Source organism: Tursiops truncatus, chromosome 14, assembly GCF_011762595.2.
Source record: "Tursiops truncatus isolate mTurTru1 chromosome 14, mTurTru1.mat.Y, whole genome shotgun sequence".
NCBI classification, from domain to species: Eukaryota; Metazoa; Chordata; class Mammalia; order Artiodactyla; family Delphinidae; genus Tursiops; species Tursiops truncatus.
The window spans coordinates 54,268,752-54,294,630 of NC_047047.1; the positions used below are offsets into that span (position 1 = coordinate 54,268,752).

A 25,879-nucleotide genomic window follows, 5' to 3' on the forward strand; every position below is an offset into this window, starting at 1 on the left:
AATTCAATTCCATCTCAAGAATTCTGGCATTGTGCAAGCCAGGGCCTGGGGAGCTGGGCAGACACATAAAATAGACCATCTCTGAGGTACAGGCGAAGATGTGCTCTTTGAGATTTACAGTGGCCCCCACCCCAGCACACTCCATTCCTTGTGCTTTGATCTCCTATAACACTTTGTGTCCATGAGGTCATTATGGAAGAGACTATGTACCGCTCTCCATCACAGCTTAACTGTGTGTGTGTTTGCATGTGCATCCATGTTCTTGTACACACGTGTTTGCATGTGTGTGTTTCTGTGGGCACGTGTGTGGGTGTGCATGCTTGTGTGTGCTTAGAGTTTAAGTTCCTGAGGTGCGAAGATAACATGGTGAGTTTCCTCTGACTTTTCCACAGATCTTACCCAAGGCAAGGCACAAAGCTGCTATTCAAGAAACACACGAATGAATGAATGAATGAACAACTGAACGAACGAACTAACGAAGGAACGAACCATAAACCCTAAACTGGCGCTCAGGCTGAGGATGTGGGAAGAGGGTTCCACTGGGAGTCAGGAGTTCTGCATTTGAAATGCGACAGGTCCTGTGTGACATGGGCAGGACTTGCCTCTCCTATTCCTCCGTGTTCATCCCTGACAATTGCAGGGATTGGATTAGATAGTTCTTCCCAGTTTGGAGGACGCTCTGAAGCCTCCATTCCCCAGCAGGCTCTGTTCCCAATTGTCAGCCCCACTCAGTCCCTCCAGACGCAGACTTCATCAGACCCATGAAGGCCCCAGTCCAGCTTGGGGAGGGCCTCATGCTCCCCTGCCTCATGAGGCTCAAGGATATTTTGTCTAAATTCTCCAGGAACAGAGAAAAAGCACAGAGGCTTTTGCTAAAACCCAATGAGCGGGTCTCTCTGAGGACAGGGATTAAGTTTGTCTCTGCTGATCTCCCCTCTAGTCGCCTCCCCTGTCTGGGAACCAGCTTCGTATTCTCTGGGGTTTATCCTCCCTCATATGGTTCCACTCCCTTTGTGTTACCCTTGTGCCATTTTCAGCCATCCCTTTGGAGCGCCTCTGCGAAGAATAGATCCCCAAAGAACAAAGCAAATTTTGGTCCAGGCTGGTTCGAAATGAAGTCCCCCTTCCTTCCATAATTGCAATTTGGGAAAGAAATGAGACCCTCCTGACTCCCTGGCCTGGGGTAACTCTGCCAGACCTCTCACCAGACCTAAAAGACCATCTCTACTGGCGAGGAACGGGACAGTCTCAGGGGCCCAGCTTCCCTTCATCCCAGCCCAGGACATTTCAGGCTCTGACAGAGCTGCTGGTGATGGGCTGGTGGCTTGATTCTTACAGGATTATCTGGATTTGGAGGGTCTCTCCGGGGTCAGCAAGTCTGGGAGGCTCGAGCCTAACTCCACACAGAAGAGGTAGGCAGAGGGGTCTCTATCTCTGAGTGACCCCTTCTGTCTCAGAACTGCCTCTGCTCAGGGAAAGAGGCCTGATGGCTCTCAAGGGTCTCACTTCCCCCACCTCACCCTTACCTCCCAGATATCACTTTTGGGCTATAAGGTGCTACTTCTGTTGACGAAACAACAACAGGAATGTGAGCTTTATGTAAAGAGTGGAGGGTGCTTTTGAATAATTGATGTGATATTTTTAATCCAAGTTTTAAAAATCCTAATGTTCCAAAAACAGAGGAAACACTGATGCTTCAATATTCAAACTGAACAATCTTTTACTTAAAAAAAATAAAGTCTTGGAGTTCATAACCCATTGGCGGGCTCTCAGAGAGCCCCTTTTAAAAAACATTTTTTGGCCGCGCAGCAAGCGGGATCTTAGTTCCCCGATCAGGGACTGAACCCAGGCCCACGGCAGTGGAAGCGCCAAGTCCTAACCACTGGACCACCAGGAAATTCCCAGAAAGCCCATTTTAATGACCTTGATTCTGACTCACCTTACTTAGAATATATGACTTTTATGCCCCTCTTTTGTACACACACACACACACACACACACACACACACACACGCAACACACTTGCTCTGTGATCCTGGGCAAGTTTCTCAATATCTCTGGGTCTCAGTTTACTAATTTATAAAATAAACATAATTTACCTAATAAAAGATTGGATAACTATGTCCAAGTTCCCTTCCAACTCTTGAATTCTATGATATCAAGGGAATTCTGAGCATGCAAACTTACTGCAGCAGCTGTATAACAAGCAAACTATTTTGCCCTGGATAATCCTCAGGGCATCCCTCCAGCCACGGGCTATGGATGGGGCAGAGCTGAGTGAACTAGTGAGGGAGACAAAATACTGCTCATGCTTTCAAGAAACACCTCTGTGAGCTACCCGAGGGCAACACCACATCTACCTTGCTCACTGCTGAACTGCTGTCACCTAGCACAGGCTCCTGTACATAACAGCTACCCAAAACAGTCGTTGAATAAACAAGGGAATTAACTAATTCATTAAGGCATGCATGCTGTGTCTCTTCCAGGATTCAAATAACTCTTTTCCCCCCAAATGCAAAAGTTTTTGTCACTAGAACACCTAAGATGAATTTTTTTCAGAGGATTCTAGACCAGATATTGGTAAATGTATAACATATTAAAACAGATCCAAAGTAATTCCTATGAAAAGCCTCCTCCCCCAAACGTAACCTGTGATGATACAAGCAAACAGATTTACTGACCCACTGCACCCAGGTAGAATGTTGCAGAGAGAATCCTGAAACGATGTCTCATTAGGAGAAGTGAGGCCACGGTTTTCATTTTAGAGTTTAAGTTCCTGAGGTGCGTAGTAGATATCCACCTAGTAGAAGGTGGATATCAGAAGTGGAACCAGTATTTGGACTGATTATTTTCTTAAGGCAAAGGTCGGTTCAAGTGAGGTGAGGTGATGAGTGAAGAACAAAGTGTTACAGAAATCCAGATATGCTGTGGTGATAACTGCGTAATTGATGGGAGAGGGGTACTGGTTCTTATCCTCCAGACCCTCCCCTTTATGGCCATTCTCTGGCCAAACCAAAGGGTCAGCCACAAAAGCAGCCTCTACACCACTGTCAGGATGCTGGGCGACATTATCATCTCAGAAACAACAGTTTGGAGTTGGACAAATCTGGCCTCCCTGCTCCGTTCATCAGGTGATGAGTTGTTGGATCGTATGATGTGATTATACTTGTTCACCCACAGTCAAGACTCCGGAGAGTCTACACTCGGCCACCACCATGGACATGGAAATGAAAAGGGTGATGTTTAGGCTTTGTGGAATCCCAGGTTAAAAATCATGTCCTAGAGTCCATTTGGGTTTACCTTAGAGAGAAAGGTGGCCATCTCCTTCAGTTTCAAAATAGATTGTTATACCTAGTCAGTAATATTTATCCAGGTGTAACACAAAATGTTGACAATGGCACAGATAATTCCCTGGCCCTTTACAGAAAAAGTTTCTTGATTCCTGGTCTAAGGCACTATTATGATGGGCCATTTGGGTCATATTGTAAGTTCCCCAACCTGGCCACTGTAATTCCACACTATTCTTGGAGGGGTTCTGCCATATTATAAAATATGCACAAGAATTTGGGTTACAATGAGACCCCTACAAAGAGTGGGCCTCTAGCCTATTGGAGAAGCAGACTTAGATTGAGATGACCCCACGTAAGTTAATGACAGTTGGCCAAATGAGCTGCTTCTGCACCTCCTGTCTCGGGCTCCCAACCAGAGGGTAGCTATCTCCAGCTGCAGTCCCTCAGCAAAAGAGGTGTTTGGAAATTTTGTCTCCCACATCTACCCTCTGGGACACGAACTCAGGATGGAGGCAAACATTTTCAGATGGAGAGCCAAGCTGAAGTTCATCCTCTGAAGGTCACCTTGGTCCTTGGGGCTGGTTTTGGCCATCGACTTATTGGTACTCATCTGCTGACTATGCTATGGCCATTTTTTCCCCTTAGAGACCAAGAAAGTTTATGACTAAACAGAACAAGACAAAGGTGAGATCAGATGAATAATGTCTAAATTGGAGAAAGCCCTTGTTCAGTTAGAGAAAGTTGTTCTGATAGAAGGAAAACTGACTTTTACTGATCTAGTGCAGCACGGGAGAACACTACACTGACAGTTCTTAAATGACCTCTTGTTTGGAGAAATGAATGCATTTTATTTTACTCCTCCTTGTGGGGCTCAGAAGCTCCTAGAGCAGGATATCAGAATAGGACACACGCTTAGACTGGTTAATTTCTTAAGGTGAGGGTCCGTGTATAAAAGGCAAGGTTCTAAGCAAAAAAAGGAAGTCTTGTACTAGTCACCAGGTCTTCTGATGTTGCTACTGCACAACTGATGCGAACTTCTGGTTCTTACTGCCAGTCATTCTATAGTGATAATGGCTGTCACTTCTTGAGCCAGACAATGTAGATGGTTTACCTCTGTGTACCCTGTGCCAGACACTGTCCACATTCCATCTCATTTAAAGCTCACAACAACACTGTCAGGTTGGCATGATTCTTCTTTCCATTTGACAGAGGTGGAAACTGTAGCACTTGCCCAAAACGTAGCAGTTAGTAGGTGCCCAAGCCAAGGCTAGCTCTTTCTCTGCATCGGTGTCTCACTGCCTCTCCCGTGGGTGTGACCCCGTGAACACTGAAGCCCTCATTCCCAGATTCCCCTTCTACTTGGTCTTCAAGTAGTGGAGATGCACCTCTCAAAGTCCCCATACCCAGCAGTCACACACCTTCACACTCAGAAGGCCTCTTCCCATTTCTCTCACTCAAAGTTCAAAGATAAAGCCATGTCAAACAATAATCACTTAAAGGGTGCTCAACCTCATTAGTCAAGCAGGAAATGCAAATGAAAACCCAACCAAAATGAGATACGATCAAACTCCCACCAGACAGAATGGTTCAAATGAAAAGCACTGATAATAGCAAGTATTGACAAGAATACGGAGCAACTGGATCTTGTATAATGGCGGGAATGTAAACGGGTATAACTTCTTTAGAAACTGTTTAGCAGTGTCTGCTAAAACTAAACATATACCTTCCCAGATATAGATCCAACAGAATTGGGTACATGCTCAAAAGAGTGCTATTTCTAATAGCTAAAAACTAGGGATTACTCAAAATATCCATCAGTAGTAAAATGGATAAATATACTATATTCACAAAATGGAATACTATACAGCAGTGAGCATGAATGAACCACAACTCACATAACAACATGGATGAATATCAAATATAATATTGAACAAAGTTGTGCACACGAGAATATATACCATATGATTTCATTTATAGGAAATACCCAAACCGTTTTGATCAGCATAATGGTTACCCTTGGCAGGGGGATATAAAGACTGGAAGGGGGCGAAGAAAAGGGCTTCAGTAATGTTCTGTTTTTTGATTTGGGTGAACACAAGTGTGTTCCCTTTATGAAAATTCATTGAGCTCTACTCATAATTTGTACCCTATTCCGAATGCATGTTATACGTAAAACTGAGAGCTTAAAACAGATGAAGGCGACTTCCCCGGCGGCCCAGTGGTTAAGACTCTGCGCTTCCACGGCAGGGGGCGCGGGTTCAATCCCTGGTCGCGGAACTAAGATCCACAGGCCGCGCGGCACAGACAAACAAACAAAAAAATAAAGGTATATAGCCTCTTCTTTCCATCCCACTCCATCCATCTTCACCCAGTAAAGTCCATTTTCAAGGGGAAGGAGTTACAAATCCAGAGGGCCTGTGTCTGAAATGCCATGTTCATTGGTCCCTGGGATGGAGGTTCCCAGGTTCTGAATACCCTGCCCACCCCAGTGTGCAAAGTGTGCACACTCTGCAGTGCACACTTTGGTCTTGCACCATGAAGATGACAGACTGGAAGTAATGCGGCTTTTAGAGCCAGATAGACCCCAGCTCTGCTACTCACCTATATGGGGCATTGGGCAAGTCCCTCCCTCTCTCCAAGCCCCTATTCCCTTATCTTCAAACAGAACAGTAGCACATGCTGTTCGTTGTCTACCCCAAAATCATTCCTTCCCACTTCTCTGCTTCCCACTACAGCTGAGCACCCCCGTTGCGTGACTTCCTAGCCTCTCAGGTTGCTAGATCAAGAGCGTGTGAGCCTTCGAAATGCAGCATGGGAGGGCACTTGTGTTCTTGGTTGGCACACTGTTGTGCCAACCTGGAACTCTGGCTCTGGACAACTGGAGGGAGACAGAGGCCCTGGGTGGCCTGTGAGGCTCAGGGCGCAGGCTCTCCTGAGGGGCTTGAGAGGCTCAGCTCCCTCCACTAGAACTGAGAGGTGAGAGAGCTTTTTCCAGACTGCAGGCCAAGTCCCAGAGGAGGATGAGGAACCAGGCCTATTGCATCCAACTGTGAGTTGTTCAGAAGTGCCTTCTTATGTCATTTTCAATAAGTATTTGTACAATGCCTACGAGTGCCAGGTACCCTACTGTGTGCTGGGGACACAGTGGTAGACAAGACAGATAGGTTCCCTGCCTATCCAATGGCCACAGCAGTTCCAATGAACACAGACTTCCCAACTTTCTAAATCACTGTGAGCATAACTGTCAGCATATTCCCACCTCTGTGTTTTGAAATCCATCAATAATCCAAGGACACTCCCACAGTCCCTGGCTTGATGTTGCTCAAGATGAATTGTTTTGCAGGAAAGTGAATATTTATTGAGCATCTTCTACGTGTAAGACTTGTAAGACTTGTAAGACTGTGTAAGACTTGGTTCTATAAACATGAGGTCCATTTTCACCCCTCAGGGAGCTTACATTCTGGGGTGGTTGGAAGAGGACAAATGTTTGATCTGAGTAACACAAGTTATCATGCCTGAAGGAACCATAGGGAAGGTCCAGAGCAGCTGCGTCTGCTTTGGGGATGAGGTGACCCTAAAGGTGGTAGGATTCCATCAGGCAGAAAAGGATAGGAGATGACCCACAAGAACAAGTTAAGGGGCAATGCCCAAATGGGGAAAAAAAACAAGCTGAGGATGGGGATAGGAATCAAACTGGCCTAGAGACGTGGTTTGCAACCTGATCGGAAGACCTTAAATACTAAGCCAAAGAATTTGGACTGCATCCTATGGGCAAAGGGGCATTTCAGGCCAGGAAGTAATGTGACAGACCCAGTGCTGTGGGAAGATTACTTTGACATCTGTGATGGAGATGATTAAGGAGGAGGAGACCCTGGAAGCAGCAAACTGAGGCCTGAGCAGCTTCAGAGCTTTCAGAGAGGGGCTCACACCCTCCGGGTTTGATTCCTGGCTCAGTTGCTCTGCTAAGACTGAGCACATCCTGCTGTGGAAGACTGCTGGTTGCCTCTCAATATCCACTTCCCTCTCTCTCCTTTCTAACAAAATCTTGAGTTTGTCTGGGGCAGCAAAATTCCCTGTTAAAAATATTCACCTCCTCCAAATCTAGCTGAAGATGTCCATATTTCTGGCCAATGAGGCATACAAAGAATTTTATAGTGGGGCTTCTGGAAAGGTTCTGTTTTCTTGATAAAAAGACATTGATCCAGCCAGCACACATTTTTTCCTTACCCACTTCTTCCAGCCTGGAACTCAGTTGTGAAGCCTGGAAGTGGTGCAGCCATTTGTGACCATGAGGATAAAAGCTACCAGTCAAGGATGGCAGAGCAGGAAGAGAGCAGGAGTCTTGATTCTTAATGACTTTCGTGAACAGCTGTACCAACCTGGACTGCCTATCTCTAGCCTTCCTATTATGTAAGAAAAATAACTGTTTAACTTGTTTAAGGTTTCTCTTAAGCAGCCAAATGTAATTCCTAACTGATATACATGGCTACCCTGAATGCCTCACTTTCTCCCTCTTTTCATGATCTCACAGCCTGGCACAGGAATGGATTATCCATCGACCACGTGCTTTTCAGAAGCTGCCCACAAGAACAGCTGAAGAGGCCCTCAGTCTATACTGCCCCCTCGGTCCCAACTCTCTCAGCCTTGCAGGGCCTCCCTAGCTTGCCTGGATCTTCCAGAGACCAGAAGGCAATGCCAGCTGGGACAGCCCCAGGAGATCTCCAGCTGTGAATCTAAGGCAAGAGTCCTAGACCAGCAGTCAGAAGTCCTGGGATGCCGGGCCACCTCTGCTACTAATCAGGACATGACCTTGACCCAGTCACTCCCAATGCCCTTGGGCCTCAGTCACCCTATCTTGGGAATGTGGGGACTGAGCTAGGTCAAAGTTTTCAAAGTATGCATCAATTAGTTCGCATTTAACTGTAAATAATAAAAGCAAGCAAAAAATGAACAGCAAAAAATCAAAACCAAAAAGATAGTGTATTCAAACAGGCTTAAACAATGAAGAAAGTTATCATCTGATAAAGTCCAGAGACAGGACCACTCCAGGGCTGGTATGGTCAGCTGCCCACCAATGTCGTCAGGCGCTCTGCAGTTCTCCATGGATTAGCTTTGCCCCTGATCTGGCTTTCTTCAGGGGCACAGGTTGGCTACCACAGTACCAGGCAGCACAACCAAGGCACACCCCTAGCCAAGAATGAAGTGGATCCATCTTTCTTGTGTTTGATTTTTAGGAGCAAGAAGTTTTTCCCACAAGGCCCTATCAGACTTCCTTTTACCACTCACTGGCCAGAAGTGCCCCTTTCCAACCCATCACAGAAAAGGAAAGATGGGATTGCCATCTGGTCTGAACGTATTCCGGAGAGCCAACCATGACCAGTGCAGAAAGGGAGCCCTCTTCTCTAAAGAAATACCACATGACCCCATGAGGCAGAGCAGATAAAAGCAGAGGCCCTTGGAATGAAGTTAGGAATGGGAAGAAGGCTAGCCCCACTCCTACTGTCCTCAAAGTCCCAGTCGGAGCCCTTAACACCAGTTTGAAAGCCACTGGGCTTGATCTCTAAGGCAGCTTCTCACTCCAACACCCCATGGGTCTCTGCTTCTATGATTCATGGCTCTAGCAGAACGGGGTCAATAAGAAAGGGGAAACTACCCACATCCCCTGAGGTCACCCTGAAGACGGGTCCAGTCAAAGGGCCTGGGGGCTTCTAGCCTGGCTGCAGCTAGGAAAACTCTATAGATTGTGTTGTACACTCATCATAGTGACGCACACTCATACAACCGTTTCCAGTTTGCAGGCACACATAATCTCATCCAGTCTAAGAAGCTGCCTTATGAGTAGCGTATGGCGCAGATGGCTCTAAACGAGAGCCACAGAGGTGGGGAAACCGAGGCATAAAACAAGGAGGGCCTTGGCTCGCAAAGCCAGGGTCTGGAAGAGCCTAGCTGGAACCACAGGCTGCCAATTTGGCCTAAGGGTGAGTGACGCTCCTGGGAAATTGAGGATACAAGGAAAAAAGACATAGGCATGACGGCAAGGCCCCAGATCACGGAGGCACGGGCTTGCTGGCTGGGTGATTGGGTCTCTCAGTCTCTCTGAGCCCCACTCCCCTCAGGGTCACTGGGAGGATGGGGCGGAGCCCTGTGAAGGGTTGTTTAAAAGAGCTGTGGGATCTTCCAGGCTGAGGCTGCAGACAGCTTGGGGAGGGCAAGCTCTGTTTCCTTACTTTAGACTATACCTGAAGGAAGACTGGGCCCCAACCACAGACTGCCACCCTGTGCCTGCCACCTCCTCCTGGGCACTTCCCCCACTCCCCGGAGGCAGACGGCTGCTGAGGGCGCTCCCCACAAGCCGGCTCATTAAAGATTTGCTCTGTCAAGCAGCAATCAAAATAAACAGACCAGCCTGAAAGCCAGGGAACTAAAAACCAATTAAGAGGGAATGGAGATGGAAGGAGGGGTGGAAGCAGGAGGGGAAAAGAGGCCGGGGCTTTCCAAAGACTCAGTTCCCATGGCAGCCAGCTTCCAAAATAGTCTGGGAATGAAAAATAATGAAAACCACAGCGGAGAGAAAAGCGATCCTGGCAGAAGAGTCCCGACCTCGGGATTGGCTAAATCCCCTTGCTCCTGGCTCCCAGAGGGCGCCTCGTGGGTCAGAGCACCGGTGACCTGTCCCTCGCCACCACCACCCCCCCGCCCACCCGTTCCTCGTTCCCTCTCAAGGCTGTGAATGGTGCAGACCCTTGCAGGCCCTGCTGCCAAGGCCCCAGGGTGAGGGAGCCACAGTCAACACCTGCCCCACAGGGAAACTGTGATGGAGACGGGGAGGGCTAGGGACAAGACCGGAAGGGGAAGTTCAGGTCTGCCAGCCTGGTTTCAGAGGGCTTCCTGGAGGAAGTGACATTCAGACTGAGATCTGAAGTAAGAGCTGGCCAAGAAATGAACAGAAGGAAGAGCGCCTCAGGAAGAGAGAAGAGGAATAGAAAAGGCCCGGGAGTGGAGGAGCAGAAGAGAGAGAAACACCAGAAGTTGGGTAGGGCTGACAGTTATTGAGCTGGGCATGCTCTGTGGCAAGCTGAGTGCTTTTTATGCACTGAATCCTGAGTGGTGAGAACCCCAGCAGGCTGTGACTCCCAGATTTTGTGAAGGTGGTGGAGCCAGGATCCCAGCCCACATCTGCGGACACTACACCTGCCCCCTTTCCCCTCTGCCTGGAGCCGGGCCTTCCGGGGAGCCCCCAGTTCCCTGCCCCTTCTCCTACCCGGGTGACAGGGGACCCTGCATGGCATTTCTAGCGTCACTTCCTAATGATATCTCCGAGGAGGCCCCTCAGCCCACCAGGAGGCATCACCCGAGGCATCACCGTTTAACCATCTCCAGACCCCCTTGTGGTCTGGTTTCTGTTTCATTGGTGAGGCAACAGGAAAGCTGAGATCCTATTAAGCTCACTTGCAGTTGCCAAAAAGGAATAACGGCCAAGATTAAGTTAACCCTTTCACACTCCCTCGCTTCCTGAGCCACAGAAATAAGAGCCCTGAACCATATTACCATCAAGGGAAGCAACACCTCAGCCCCAGAGGAACGGGTTCCCAGGCCCAGAGGGACACCTGGCCTCCCCAGGAGGCCGGACCGCTCGGGAGCCTGTTCTGCACCAGCGTAAGCAACGGCGTGATAACGGGCAGTGCCCTGCCCAACAGCAGTTACTCAGTGGACGGGCTCCCAGTTGGGAAGCAGGACGGCGCTAACTGGACCTGGGTCTTCCAAACAGGAAGAGGCGAGGTGAAGGCTGTGGAGTTCAGTGGCAGCTCTTAGGCTCTGATTTTTCACTCTCTTTCCAGGAAGCCAAGCCAGCACCAAGTGGGAGTCCACTGGAAACGGGGTGCACCTGAGAAGGCAAAAGCACAGCCATCAGATCCCAACTTAGTGTCCTCTGAAGTCTCGAGCAGGACAAGGGGAACGTGGGCCAAGGAAAGAGCACTGGACTCAATGTCCAGAAAGCTGGCTTTGAGTAGAGTACCTGTCCTGTCCTCGTGGTGAATGAAGCATAGACTTTGTAATCAGAGCCCCCCAGGCATCAACCTTAGTTCCATCATCTGGTAGCTGTGTGATCATGGGCAGATGACTCCTTCTGAGCCTTGGGTCTCCTCAACAGTAAATGGGCATAATAATACTGACCCCATAGGGAGGGTCTCTATAAGGGTGACAAAAGGTGCCAGAGTGCCCAGTGTAAGCTGGGGGTGGAGTAGGAACTCACTAGCATTCCTTCCTCCCCTAAGCCTCAGCTTCACCACCTGTAAAATGGGGTACCAACTCTCCTGGGTTAAGTGTGCAAAGCGCTCGGAAAACTGCAAAGGCCTATGGATTCGTGCAAGGGGCCTCTGGCTGGGGAAGATGCTGAATCCCTCCCTTACCAGCCCACGCTACCCTCAGCATTTCTCTCACCTGCCATCAGCCGTAAGGCCTTCCTTACCCTGCACAGCCCCTTCCTGGGTGGCCTTGAGGAGTCTCTGGGGCCACAGAGTTAAAAGAACATTTATGGGGCAAATATAAGAAACTCCCAGCAAGTATAAGAAATCGGGATTATGATGCACCCCCGCTCCCTGGCTTCCCACTTATTGTGGAAGGAGATGGGGCCCGCACACAGAAGGTGATCCTCCTGAAGTCATGGCTTGTAAGTGTCTGGGTTTGGAACCCCAGGGCTGTCCCACTCCGAGGCCATTGCTCCTGCCCCATCCACACCCCCAGTTCACTGGCTGAATGACTCCCAGGCCTGAGGGGTCTGTCCAGGGCCAGCACAGGAGCCTCCTGAGACCTGGGGTGGGTCCCTCTGCCTCTGGGTGCCGAGAGTGGTCACCCTTCCGCCAACGGGAGACAGTGACGTGCTGAGTTACCACCAGCTTCCTCGCTGGCCGAGGGCTGCCCGGAAGTAGCCCACAACGTGATGGGAAGGACAGCCTGCCCGGGAGGTGGTGACCCTCAGCCCCGGGTTTGAATCTGCACTCAGCTGTGCAAACTTGCACAACCCTGAACCTCTCTGGCTCTCAGTCACCTCAGCAGTACATCTGTAAATCCAGGAAAAACGTGCCCCATCTCACAGGCTGTGGGAAGATTGGAATGAGATGACTGACAGGTGTTGAAAACAGACAAACCTTGTTGTCTTTCGTAATTAGCACACTCATTATTTGTTTGTGTTTCTAAGCAGCAGATTCACTAAGTGGGTTAAACAGCTTCTCACTCCCCACTCCTTGGGCATCCCCATCCTGTTGACACTAGTCCTCTTTGTGCACCAACAGTGAGAAGATGAACCCGTGCCCGAGTCAGAACATCCCGGTGGAGCAGAGTCGACTGCTTATCTCAAGGGCTGGCTGTGCTGACCCTGGGACGAACTGAGCTGAGAGAAGCCACGTGTGGTTCCTCCATCTGACTCTCATAAATTAATAAGATGACGCGTCAGGTCAGTAGCCACCTGACACATTTGCGAGGGGCACGGGGCTCGCCCTTTACAGACAGAATCCTAGGAGCACCACATCACAGCCCTGTGATGGAGCAGTGACTGACTTATTTCCTCCCTCCCTCCCTCCCTCCCCCACTTCCTTCCTTCCCTCAGATTTCCACCTTTGATCCCTAAAGCCACATTTCCAGGCAGTCCCAGGGCTGTGCCAGGGGAGGAGGGACTGCTGGCCTCAGGGCCCCCGTCCTGGGCAGGCAGGAAGGGCCCAGCCATCTGAGAGGACCCAGGGGAACTGACCCAGTCAGAGCAGCAAAGGGAACAGAGCAGGGGCAGAGATCTGGGGCTCAGAGAAGGCGTTTGCTTGGAGATTTGGGGCACCAGGCCAAGTAGGGAAGCCCTTCTGCCTGGATGTCCATGAAGGAACGTTTCCCAGCCAGCCCCACAGATCCACACCTCGAAAGCTAATGCCAGAGGCTCCCGCAGCAAGGCCTGGGGCACCAGAGGCGCACAGTCAAGGAGTTATCAAACCAAACCAACCAGGCAGTTAGATGAAAAGGCAGCCCCCGCCAGCATCAGAGGAAATCAGGGGAAGCACCCAGACAGCTGGGCCAGGTCTTGAGGAAGAAGCAGGGAGTCAGAGAAAGCCCAGAGCAGCTGAGAGGGAGGCTCTGGCCCCGAGAAGCTGGATTCTGGGGCTGAGGGGAAGCCCCTCATCCTGGGGGGCTCCGAGGAACACATGTCCCCTAGGCTCTAGGTGGCTGCACTCCCATGTCCCCGGGGGCCACAGAGAGATATGCTCAGCCACTGGGCTCAAGGGGACCCTGTGTTTCTCATGGGTCATCCATTCAACTCTCACAGCCAACCCCATGAGGCAGGAATCATCATGCCCAGTTAAATCTAAAGACTCTGCAGCTCAGAGAGGTTAACTAACTCACTGAGTCACACAGCGTCCTTGTCAGGTTCACCTGGCCGCAAAGACTCTACATACTTACTGTTTGACGGGTTAAAATCATTAACCAGTGACTGTTCCCAGCCTCCCTCTTCCCCTCTCCTGCTAAAGGGACTCCGGCCGACCCACCTCCTTGCCTCTCCTTCCCACCCTTGAAGTCATCCCTGCCGGGGAAGGTGGTTCCCTGGGCCTTTGAAAAGCAGAAATTGGAAGAAAAGGGGAAAGGAGAGAAAGGTCCGAGAGGCACTGGGTGGCTTTGAGGTGGAATTATGGGGAGAGGAGAAAGCTGTGTCCTGAGGAGGCACAGAGGTGGAGAGATGTGTGGGCTCAGAAGTACCCGCTTCCGTGACTGAGAAATCCAAGGACAGAACTGAAGTTCTAGTGACATCATGTTTGGCTTCTGAACTCTGTTCTCTTGAACCAACACTACTGAGGCTGGCCCCCATGAATCACAGATGTGGAAGCATCTCATTTGTAAGAAGAGAGGAGGAAAGGAAAGGGAATTGGGACTGAGGCAAGGCAGAGACCAGCCTCCTCTCACAGCATCTTTGCTTTCTTTTGTGTGGTGTTCTCCTCTGGGCACTCACCACTTGCTTTGTTCACTTTTAGTTTCTGCTCCGGTATGACTTCGGTTAGCACACAGCCCACCATGGCCACCTGCAGCATCTCTTCAGTGCTTTTCTAGAATGATGACAATTCTGTTTGCGTTCCCACTGTGAACTATTTCATTGTACTCATGTTTCCTGGTTCAAAAATCATTTTCCCACAATTAGGTCTCTTTTTGACGGTTTTATTTATCTTTAAAGCTTAACCTTCAGCTGTTCTTTTTTTTTTAATTTTATTTATTTGATTTATTTATTTTTGGCTGTGTTGGGTCTTCATTGCTGTGCGCTGGCTTTCTCCAGTTGCGGCGAACGAGGTGCCACTCCTTGCTGCGGTGCGCGGGCTTCTCATTGCGGTGGCTTCTCTTGTTGCGAAGCACGGGCTCTACGTGCACAGGCTTCAGTAGTTGTGGCTTGCGGGCTCTAGAGCGCAGGCTCAGTAGTTGTGGCGCATGGGCTCAGTTGCTCCACGGCATGTGGGACCTTCCCGGACCAGGGCTCGAACCCGTGTCCCCTGCATTGGCAGGAGGATTCTTAACCACTACGCCACCAGGGAAGCCCCCTTCAGTGGTTCTTGATGCATCGTTGTGGTCTCGTTTTGTAGCTCCATTATCAAGTCTAGGGCTTGTGAATCTATAGAACTGTATGTTGATCCTTCAAAAATTCACAGACATAACTGGTTTATTGAAGAGTCTCAACTTAGTGGGAAATGAACACAAAAATGGCTTTATGTCTTCTATCCTCCCCTATCTATACTATGACAAATTCCTTTTCTCATTGGTTAAAGGCTCCCTTAACTATAACTCGGTCCAACCCAACTATAACTTGGTCCAACCCATACATTTTAGTCTTCTTGAGTTTCCAGGACAATCTGGTTCTGTTCATCAAGACGCATTTCTGCTTATTGGTTTGTTTCTTCTCCTCCTCCCTTTCCCAGGAGAGGCCAGAGCTGTAGCCCCAGTTAGTTGCAATGGAGAAGGGATCTGATCTGATCTTCACACACTTTCCCCCACCTCCTCCTAGGTCCAGGTCATCCAGCATTTGGGACAAAGAGAAGGAGGTGGAAAAGGGCACACATCTTCTAACTCGTTCAGGCTGAAGTCCTCTCCAGGTTGGTTGCCTCTGCTAATTATTTAGTTAAGCCAAATGACCTCTGGCGCCTCCAGTGCAGCAGGCATCCACGGGCTGGCTCTCCCATGGGATGCAAGAAGCAAAGGGCCATTTGCTGCTGGTACTTCTCCCTCAGCAGGCAGCCTGCTGCGGGGGAAGGAGGGGGCAGGCAGTGAGGGGGGGCGTTGGTGGGGAGGAGATAGGAGGAAGGGAGAAAGGGGAAGACAGGAGGGGGTAACAGTAAAGAACTCAAGACCAGCTGCCTTATCCTTATCCGGCATCCACTAAACCCACAGGAAACTCGGGAACCCTGGCTTTGCCAAATAGCGGGAGAGCCGCTGCTCCATCTCCACTCTGCCAGCCAGCCCTCTCTCCCGCTCGCGTCACACAGGGGCGGACCAGAAACTCCCTTCTCCCATTTTGTGGGCCCCTTCAAAATATAAAAAGACTTTTGCAAGCACCTCCAAAAGATTTTTTTTTAACTTTCTGCAAAGAGATTTAAATGTGGGCAAATGATTTTTGAACCATTTTGAACCATCCAGGAGACATAAATAATGGGTCCTTTAAGAAAGGATCTCTTGCATAGAGAACAGACTTGTGGTTGCCAAGGCGGGTGGGTGAGGGATGGACTGGGAGTTTGGGATTAGAAGATGCAAACTATTATATATAGAATGAATAAACAACAAGGTCCTACTGTGTAGCACAGGGAACTATATTCGATATCCTGTGATAAACCATAATGGAAAAGAATATGAAAAAGAATGTACATATATATGTATAACTGAATCACTTTGCTGTACAGCAGAAATTAACACAACATTGTAAATCAACTGTACTTCAATTAAAAAAAACAGTAATGGGCCTCTTGGTGTCCCCCTTTTTTGGCTTTAAGGAAGAGAAAGGACTCCCTTTCCCTCTCCATTAGAAGGGGAAGAATGGCCTCTCCCGTTATGAGAGCTGCATACTTCCCCCAAAGCCACCAATTCCCAGCTTTCTCCCAGCCCTCTTCTACCAATCGAGGGGTTGGGACTTCCACCCAGGGGCCCAGGCAACTGCAGGAGTTCCATCTGTATAAGGTGAATGTGTCTGCATACAAGGAAATGGTGCGCGAGACAAGACTGCCAACCAAGTTGCAGAGCGGATAGCTTTGCCCAAAGAGGTATGTGCTGAATCCCGTTGGCATTTTAAACTGGCAGGCCAATTATTTGTTTCTGTCTGGACTGAATGTGCCTTCATGAGGGGCTGTGGATAACTGTGATCACATGAAACTGTCAGACAAGCTCATCTGGACAACCTAGGGGCAGGTCAGAGTGAATTATCGTGCTTCACAGTACTTTTGAAGAAAGGCAGCTTTACTGCTTTTATGTAGATACAGTAATGGGAACCAGGTGTGACTGCTTCAAGGACCAGCTAAGAATGAGTTGTAGCCAGCAAAGCAGTTGTCTATATGTGAATGATGTGACTTTAAATGTCTTGTGTGACTGTCTCTCCTAACATCGTTGTCTATCTTTTTGTACTTCCATGAAGAAAGGCTGGCTAAGCAAAGGTTAACCTCTTCCCAGCAACATCCAAATTATTCCAAACCTCAGATGACCACCTCCCGAAAATCAAAGATGTTTGCCTGAGCTGGCAGCTCATGAGGAAGCTTGCGTTTCACAGCAGGAAGAGGAGTTTAGCCAAAATTTCCACATTGAGACAACCTTGATCCCAGCCCTAACCCATCTCAAAACGAGTATCTCCAGACTTGGGTGCTTAGTAATACGAGATGAACTTAGCTGAGTTGAAATATCAAGAGGAGAAAGAGGGAAAGCTGAAGGTTCCCCTATGGGACCAGACCTGGACCAGATCCAGAAAAAGGTACTGAAATCGTGAATCATTTCAATTCAGTGACTACTCTGTATCTGATTCTTTTTGGGGGGATGCTCTGATGAACAAGCCATGGTCCATGTCCTCCAGGAAAATTGAATCTTGTAGTTGAGAAGGGACATCCGTCATAACAGCGGCACAAGGCAAAGTGAAGGAGATGCAACAGGACAGAAATAAACAGCATTCCACAGTGGGGCAGAAGAACCACAAGAGGCCCTATGAAGGAGAAAACTTCTGAGGTCAGCTTTAAAGCTAAGTTTTTATTTAAAAAAAAAACTAAACTGATAACGGACACATAAATGAGTATCATTAGAGCACAAGTATTTGAAGAACAGTTTGGCAATATCTCCTACAGTTGAGGATATGCATTCCATCACCCAGTAATTACACATCCAGGTATATACGGTAGAAGACTCTCCCACGTGGGCTAGAGGAGACACCCACAAAGATATTCAACACCACTTTCTATGTGATGTCAAAAAACTAGAAATGACCTAAATGTCCACTAATAGATACAAGGATGAATAAATGGAGGTATATGCATACAATGGAAAACTATACAGAGGTTGAAGTGAATGTTCTAGAGCTTCATGTATCCATATGGAAAACTTAGAAAATTTTGTTCAAAGCATTTAAGGATATCTCTGATCAATCATGAGTCGGTCGCTAGGCTGACCCAGCAGAGACTTCAATGGCTGCACATACAGGAAATACGGCTTTTATGGAATTAGTCCAGCAAAGTCACTAAGCAAGCCGATAGCAACAGCAAACAACAAACCCTTCAAGGAAAGGAGAATCTGATTTCCAGACTTGCCATGTTACATCATCTACGCCTAGACACATCATAGCCAAACTGTCGAAAGATAAGAAGAGAATCTTGAACACAGCAAGAGAAAAAACAAACAAACAAAACTCATCATATACAAGAAACTGTCAATCAAGAATTTTCTATCCAGCAGGACTATCCTTCAGAAATGAAGGAGAAATTAAGACATTCCCAGATAAACAAATACAACAGAAGTCACAATAAATGTACATGAGCCAACCTAGCCAGATTGTTAAATTGGATGTTTTAATCTAGCTATACGCTATTTACAAGAGACACACTAAAATATATGGACCCAGAAAGTGTGAAGTAAAGGGATGAAGTTAAAATATAACAAAAAATAATCACGGGAAGAAAGCTGGTATAGTAATATCAATATCAGATAAAAGAGATTTTAAGGCAAAAGGCATAATTAGGAATAAAGAGGATCGATACGTAATAATGAAAGGGAATTCACTAGGAAAGATAGAAGATTTTTTAATGTGTAGACACCTAACAACATGACTGCAAAATATATAAAGTTTGACAGAATTACAAAAAAGGAACCAACGTTTCTACAATCGCAGCAGATCTCTCTATAACTGAGAGAGCAAAGAGATACTATTAGTAATGATTTAAATTAACAATCTTAACGTAATGGACAAATATAGAACACTTCACTCGGTCATTATATTCTTCTTTTTTTTCTTGGAATACTTATAAAGACTGACCGTGTATTATGCACAAACTAGAAATTAGAAATTGACAGCAAGAAATTACTTTTAAGACATTATTTTGTAAATTGATAAACACATTCCTAAATAACTCAAGTGTTAAAGAAGAAATTATAATGGAAATGAGAAAATCTTTAGAACCTAACAATAATTAACGTAACGACATTTCTAAATTTCTTGATGCATCTACAGGGATGTTAGAGAGAAAATCCACATTTTCACTTACGGCTTATGTAAGAAAAGTCAAGGCTACGACTTAGAGTTAATTGTCCAGCTCAAGTTAGGGAGGAGGGAAACAACAAAGTAAACCCAAATAATGAAGAAGGAAAGAAATAATAAGGATGAGAACAGAGATTAATGAAATAGAAAATGGACATAGCAAGTAACAATAAAACCAAAAACCTGGTTCTCTGAAAAGACTGCTAAAGGAGACAAATCTCTGGCAAAGTCGATCAATGTAAAAAGAGTGAAGGTACAAATGAACACTGGTGGAGCCAAGCTGCCACACCAACCATGAACACCCATCTTGAGGATGTTACGTACTTTCTGTTAAAATAGCTTTCTATCTTGTTTAAGCCATTGTCACTTTGAATGTCTGTTTCTTGCAATCAAACCTAATCCTAACCAACACAGAGGGCTCATCCAGGCCTGGGCTGAATCTGGGCATCCCAACTAGGCTGGGCAGGATGGAGGATGGTGGGAGACAGTGATCAGGCAAAGGAGGGGTGGCAGGTCAGGCGGTAGCCAAGTTGGGTTGAGGTGGCAGCTGGGACAGTGGCCGGCAGGACAAGCGGTAACCACACTATGTGGCAGACTGCCAAGCCAGCTTCCAAGAGCCTCCTGGCTTCCCAGGTGAGCTCACCCCTGAGCTGACTCTTGGGGCCCAGACCCACAGGGCAGGTCTGGTTCCTCTGGGACAGGGGCCATATACCAGACTTTTACTTGCAAGTCTCAGGAAGCCCGACTCAAACTGGTTTAAACAATAAAGACAATGTATTCATTCACTCATTTGGCTTAGTTCAATTCAATGGCTCAAACTACGATTCCAAAGACCCACCACGCTGGCCCCACATGGTCTCATGCTACCCACCCTCCAACAGCTCCAGATTCTTCTCTAGTGAGAGAAAAATAGCTTCAGCAGTCCCAGACCTCCCATCCATACCCCACACCATCCAGGGAGAAAGATTTCCTTTCCTAGGACCTCCCTTAGTCTAGTGATTAGTGCTCTCTCATTGGCCAAAATTAGGTCACGTGCCTTTCTCTAAGCCAATCAACTTGCTGATTGACTTCAGCCAATCAGGACCCACCACTGGAGCTGCTGCTCAGCTGAGTAACCTGGACAATTTACTGAGCCTTGCTCTCCTCATGTTTCATAGAGGATGTTAATAATACCTAACTCGTAGTGTTTTCAGACATTATAAATAAAATCAGAATTTAGCCAGCACAGTGCACGATACTCTCTGCATTTGATCAATGGTAGCCATTAATAGATATTAGCACTGGAACTTCCCTGGTGGTCCAGAGGTCAAGACTCTGTGCTCCCATTGCAGGGGGCCCGGGTTCGATTCCTGGTCAGGGAACTAGATCCCGCATGCCACAACTAAAGATCCCACACTTGGCAATGAAGATCCCATGTGCCTCAACTAAGACCCAGCACAGCCAAATAAATAAATATATATATTTTAAAAATAGCTATTAGCACTAATACTAAAAACTGGGGCTCCATTCTCAAACCTGGAGTGAGAAAGTTGAGCTAGGGGTTTCAGTTTGAAATAAGTGTCAGTCTGGGGCTTGTTCCTGAGAAGAGGGACTGGTATCAACACTAAACTTGACCCCCAGCCCTAGGAGGTAAACTGAGGCAGTATGCCCATAGTACAGCTGAAAGCGCAGGGATCCAGGGAGGTCCACAGTTCCCCCTGACCCTCAGCAACCCCAAGAATGAAGAGGCAGAGGTGACTCTGCCCAAACATGACTCTCCTCCCATTTTGTGACCTCCCTGGGGATCATGCAGGCCCCTGGGGTGGGGCTGTCCCATTAAATGGCCACACTCAAAGTGAGAGGAGCAGAAAGGCTGCAGATCCCCCCTCTGGCTCAGCTCATGGTGGGTGACAGGGTCATATGCCCTGACAGGCCTTTACCCAGGGAGAAAAATCTTTCTAATAGCCCAGAAGAATGCCCTAATCTGACATCTCGTTTAGCAGATTATTGGGCCTGGCTTTGATCTCTACTGGGCATAATGAGTGCACCTCTTGGGCCAATCAGCAGTCATTAATTAGCAGAGTGGCCTGCAGCTGGGCCTGCCCGGGAATGGGGCCCTAGGCTTGCGAATTGGGAGTTGAGGGTGATGTTTGTGAGCAAGTCAGACCTGGAGTGAAGCTACGGGATAGATCTGGGTCACCAGGACCAGCCCCGGGGTCTCTCTGGGAAAGTGCTCTAAGCTGGGCCTTCACATGACACATGTGATACACCAGGGACTGGGCAGCGAGCAACGGCCCCCACTCCCTGCAGTGCATCACCCGACAGTAAGAATACAGCACCGACTCAGCACAAAACAGACGTGTGCGACACCACAGCACAGCACCAGGACGTGCAGGCAGACAGCAGAAACCACCTGGTTCTGCATCTGGCCCTCTCCTAGAGGTCAGACCCTGCCTCTCTGACTTATTGACTCTTGACTCCCACTTCTCTCTCTTCTTGGGTCCCCAGCATCCACGCATGTGGATGGGAGCTGACAGGCAAGAGAGTTGGTTCTGGGTCTTGTGGTTTCATCGTCTCTAAGAGTAGCGGGACTCAGTCCTGCCTTAGGATTGGGGTTTCAACAGGGACGTGACTGGGAACACAGATGAGGAGGAACCACACTGGTGTTCCTGGGTCAGAGGGCCTGGCGGCAAAGGGCGGGGGTGCATGCTCTAGGCTTAGCATAGGAAGAGCTGGATTTATATGCCATCCTCTGCCATTCACTAAACAGCCACGTGACCTTCGGGTAAGTCCCCTTAACTTCTCTGTGCTTTGTCCTTTGTGTCAGGACAAGGTTATTTTTCCACATGGTGGTTGCAGTATGGGCTATACTTAGTTTTTTAATAAAACCAAAATACAGAATTACTTAATACATGTATTTTAAGTGTTCAGAATTATTAATAAATTTCTAAATCAGTCAAACTAAACATTAAATTTATTTTAATTTCAAAATTAATAAACAGATAAAACGTGAAGTAAAACATTCATTTATAGACATATAAACATTAAACTTAATATTAATTCAGAATAAATCATTAGGAGACAAACATTTTAAAATAAATAATTATTCAAATAATTATTATTATTCAAAGGATAAACAAGAAATGTAATTACCTATGAAAATTAAATATTATTTGATCTTTTTAATACAATCCTGAAAAAAAAATTGTGTCATTGTTAAGGCAAGCACGTCTGTGTGCAAATTTTCCCCATTGTTGTGAGTGCTCTTTCTGATTCTACACCATTCAGGGCAACAGTGAGGAGAGAGTTATAACTAACACCAAATTCTTCTTTTGATATCATCATAAGGGGAAAAAAAAATCTATCTCTTGTTTAATAAATTTTTAATTTGTTTATAGCTCTTTGTTTCTTTCTGGCAGAAATGGGCAGAGACTGAGGCCTTTTTTTTGATAGTAAGCATTCACTTTCATTTTTTTAAACGAAAGCCTCCTTTACTCTCATCAGGTATAGAAGGAGACTCCCACACCATCGGCTGTATTCCTTTCAATGCTCTTGTGCTCTTTGAAGTAGAACTAGAGCTTCAGAAGAAGCTTTGCTGTGTTGATTAGCGTTTTCTTTCTCCTCTTGAGAATTATGGAAATGTAAAAACAAAAATGCTTTCTAAATGAGTCTCCCTTTGTTCTATTTGGAATTTTAATGTAGCATAGAACTCTCTGGGTGGTTTCAAGACAAATTACTCTGATTTTAGATTTTTAAAAAAAATATGAACTAATAGTATTACACTAAAAAACAACTGGTGTGTGATACATTAAAAACCCACACAGAGAGACCAATAAAAACTGGCTTTGTCCCGTGCACAGCAACAAAGACCCAATGCAGCCAAAAATAAATAAATTAAATAAATAAATTTTTAAAAAACACAAAAACCTGGCTTTGCAATGGCTTGTTCCAAATAGATCGTTTCCAAACCTTTTCTACTGTCAGGATCCTTTATTGAGGGACCTGAATGTAGAAAACCAGCAAAAGCAGGTGTCCTGGAACCAAGTGGATGCAAGGGCTCAGAGCCACTCCCCCTCCCTCACACCCCCTACACACACTCACACACATCAGCATGACGAAGGGGATAATGGCCAAAATGCCCCAGTGGACGGTAGCCCAACATTTTCGGGGGTCTTTAGACCTCTATCTAGAACCTTTCCATCCCTGAACCTTGATGAGCAGGCATGTCCTGTCTCATTCACTCCAGCCAGATGGCTGATGCCATCTTCTTCCAGGCCTCACAGCCCTTCCTGACTTCCAGGGTTTGGGTTCAGATTTCATGAGAATTGCTAGTTCTTCATCATCCTCATCACCTGATCCTCTCCTCCTTCCTCTATCATTGTCATCACCTCAATCACTCCTTGCTCCTTGCCCCGCTCCCTGCAGCCTTCCAGCTCCTCGATGGCACAGATGGCCCTAAGACGGCGCATCCATGGACACACACACACACACGTACACACACCATCCACAAGTCTGCACAGGACCTCCTGGAGCTCCTGACTTAGAGATGAGAGAAGGGCTTGGCAGCCCTGCCTGGCTCCCTCCATCTGCCTTTGTGCATTTATTTATTTATTCAACTCATTCTTTTTTTTTTTTTTTTTTTTGCGGTACGCGGGCCTCTCTCTGTTGTGGCCTCTCCCGTTGCGGAGCACAGGCTCTGGACGCGCAGGCTCAGCGGCCATGGCTCAGGGGCCCAGCCGCTCCACGGCATGTGGGATCCTCCCGGACCGGGGCACGAACCCGTGTCCCCTGCATCGGCCAGCGGACTCCCAACCACTGTGCCACCAGGGAAGCCCTCAACTCATTCTTCTGATAAAAGTTTATTAAGCCCCACTCTATACCAGCTGCTGTGCTAGGTTCTGGGATTACAGTGGTGAGAGAGACAAACAAGGTTCCTGTCCTCACGGAGCTTACAGTCTACTCAGGGAGATGAACATTAAAGAAATAATCATTCAACAGACATACTTGATAACAATGGTGTAAGAATGTCTTCCACTCCCTGTGGTCCTCCACACTGCCTGCAGACACACATGGAGAGAGATCTAAGGGCCTTTAGGGTACCAACTCACTCACCTCCTACCTTCAGGAAGTTCTGACAGCCTGAGAAGCCTTGCAAAAGAGTCCAGCTGTTCCAGCAGGTCCTCCTGGGCCACAGGAAAGACGTGGACAGTGGCCGAGTCCACTAGGCCCCTCCCCAGCCCTGCTTCCTGACTCAGGGCATCCTCAGGGCAGGGGGAGAGAGGGGCGCTCCCTCACCCCATACCCACAGACAAATGTCAGCAGCACCGAAATGGATCCAAGTTTTGTGGGGCCTGAAACTTATACAACTTAGAGAGCCGTCTTTAAGAAACCAAAAACAAAATACAAAAGTAGGGTAAAAGTGAAAATTTATTTCTTTAAAATGCTTCTCATTCTTTTCTAGAAGTCCCATCACTCACTCATTTTGTAAAAAGCTGCGAAATACACAAAAAACAGAAAAATGATATTTTAATAAATTCCCTCAGCGACACATCCTCTACATTTTGGGCTGTATGTTCTCTTTGCCTCTTCATACGGCGCACTTTCTATACAGAGTATAGAATGGTCTTTCCTCCTAATATAGTTGAGCGAACTATGCACTTTGTTATTCAGAATTTAGGAACGTTTATTTCAGCTTCTCAACCAATGTCATGTGAATTTTTAGGACTGTTGTCAGTCGGGTAAACCCTTAACAAGTTTCATATATGAGCTGTAAGATTAAAAGAACTTTCCACAGACTAGCCTCCGGCTCCGTACATTTCAAATCTTATTTCCCTACCACTTCCCACAGCTTCCTGTCCTGAGAGCCATAGGACACGTTCTCACTGCATCACACCAGGTGAGTCAGCACCACAGGAAGTAGTTGAATTCCTGGAAACCATGCCTCCCCCAATAACTGTAACGAGACACAGAAGTGACCAAGAGCCACATTCATGAAACACTATATACATATATCGCATCCCACATAAACACCCGCCCATTCGCCCACACTAAACGCATCCCCAACTCAAGTTTCCCTAAGCTGGATCCCAAAAATGCCCACAGCTATTCCAACACCACCTAACAGGAGGGAAAATGTGACAGGGGGAAAGTCAGGGGGAAAAGAAACAGCAGCCTTCAATGACTGTGGTCGAAATAACACACTTTTTCAAGTTTTTACAAAAATATGAGACCGTGTGAAAGCATCGCCAGGGCCCCTCCCGAGGCCTTGGAAGGACCCAACAAATGAGGGGCCCAGTACGGCTCTGCAAAGGGGGAGCAGCCCTTGGAGATGAAAGAGGTGAGGAGAAGGGTAATTACTGAGGCGGGGGCCTCGGGCTGCAGCCGCTGGCACAATTATCTCAACAAGTTAAATTAGCCTCAGATAAACCTGTACCTAATAAACCTGGGCTGCTCCTGCCTGGAGCCTCCAGAAGGAAGGAGGACTTCAAAGCCCAAGGCCGGGTCATCAGAGGCAGTTGTCTCCCCCCAGGCCCCAGGCCCCAGGCCTGTCCATGGGCTGTAGGCCAAGGCAGGGCCTGAACCCCGCCCTCACATGCCCAGCACCCAGCTCACACAGGAGCACCCCACAGACGTCTGTACCCAGATACACCTTTGCCGCCCCTCCCCACAACGTTTTCATACCCAGCACCTCATCAGACAGGCTTCCTGGACTGTCAGGAAGCCCAGGACTGGGGTCGCCTCAGGGCCTCCTTGTGGGGGGTGGGATGGGGCAGGCGGGGAAATGCAGAAGGGCCTTCCTTCCTACTCTCCACTCACAGGGTGGGAGTCACAGTGTGTAGGGGGCACTGGCTGCCACCTTCCTTTTTTTTCTTTT

The 25,879-nt window shown here is 47.6% G+C and overlaps 2 long non-coding RNA genes across 6 annotated transcripts in view; one reads left to right on the top strand and one right to left on the bottom strand.

Moving 5' to 3' along the window:
• The window catches only part of LOC109551151 (uncharacterized), a 168,746-nt gene that overhangs the window by 77,746 nt on the left and 65,121 nt on the right, over nucleotides 1-25,879 (bottom strand). For all 4 annotated transcript variants that reach the window (XR_012325722.1, XR_012325721.1, XR_012325720.1 and 1 more), the window contains exon 3: nucleotides 10,995-11,175. This is a non-coding gene — a long non-coding RNA (uncharacterized lncRNA). The remainder of the gene's footprint in view (nucleotides 1-10,994; nucleotides 11,176-25,879) is intronic.
• LOC141276345 (uncharacterized) lies at nucleotides 10,205-19,809 on the top strand. 2 transcript variants are annotated; one of them, XR_012325724.1, is made up of 5 exons: nucleotides 10,205-10,323; nucleotides 12,588-12,744; nucleotides 15,316-15,403; nucleotides 16,295-16,561; nucleotides 16,930-19,809. It is a non-coding gene; the product is annotated as an uncharacterized lncRNA (long non-coding RNA). The 2 variants fall into 2 exon arrangements; XR_012325723.1 differs by lacking the exon at nucleotides 10,205-10,323 and adding an exon at nucleotides 11,808-11,961 and having other exon boundaries at nucleotides 12,584-12,744.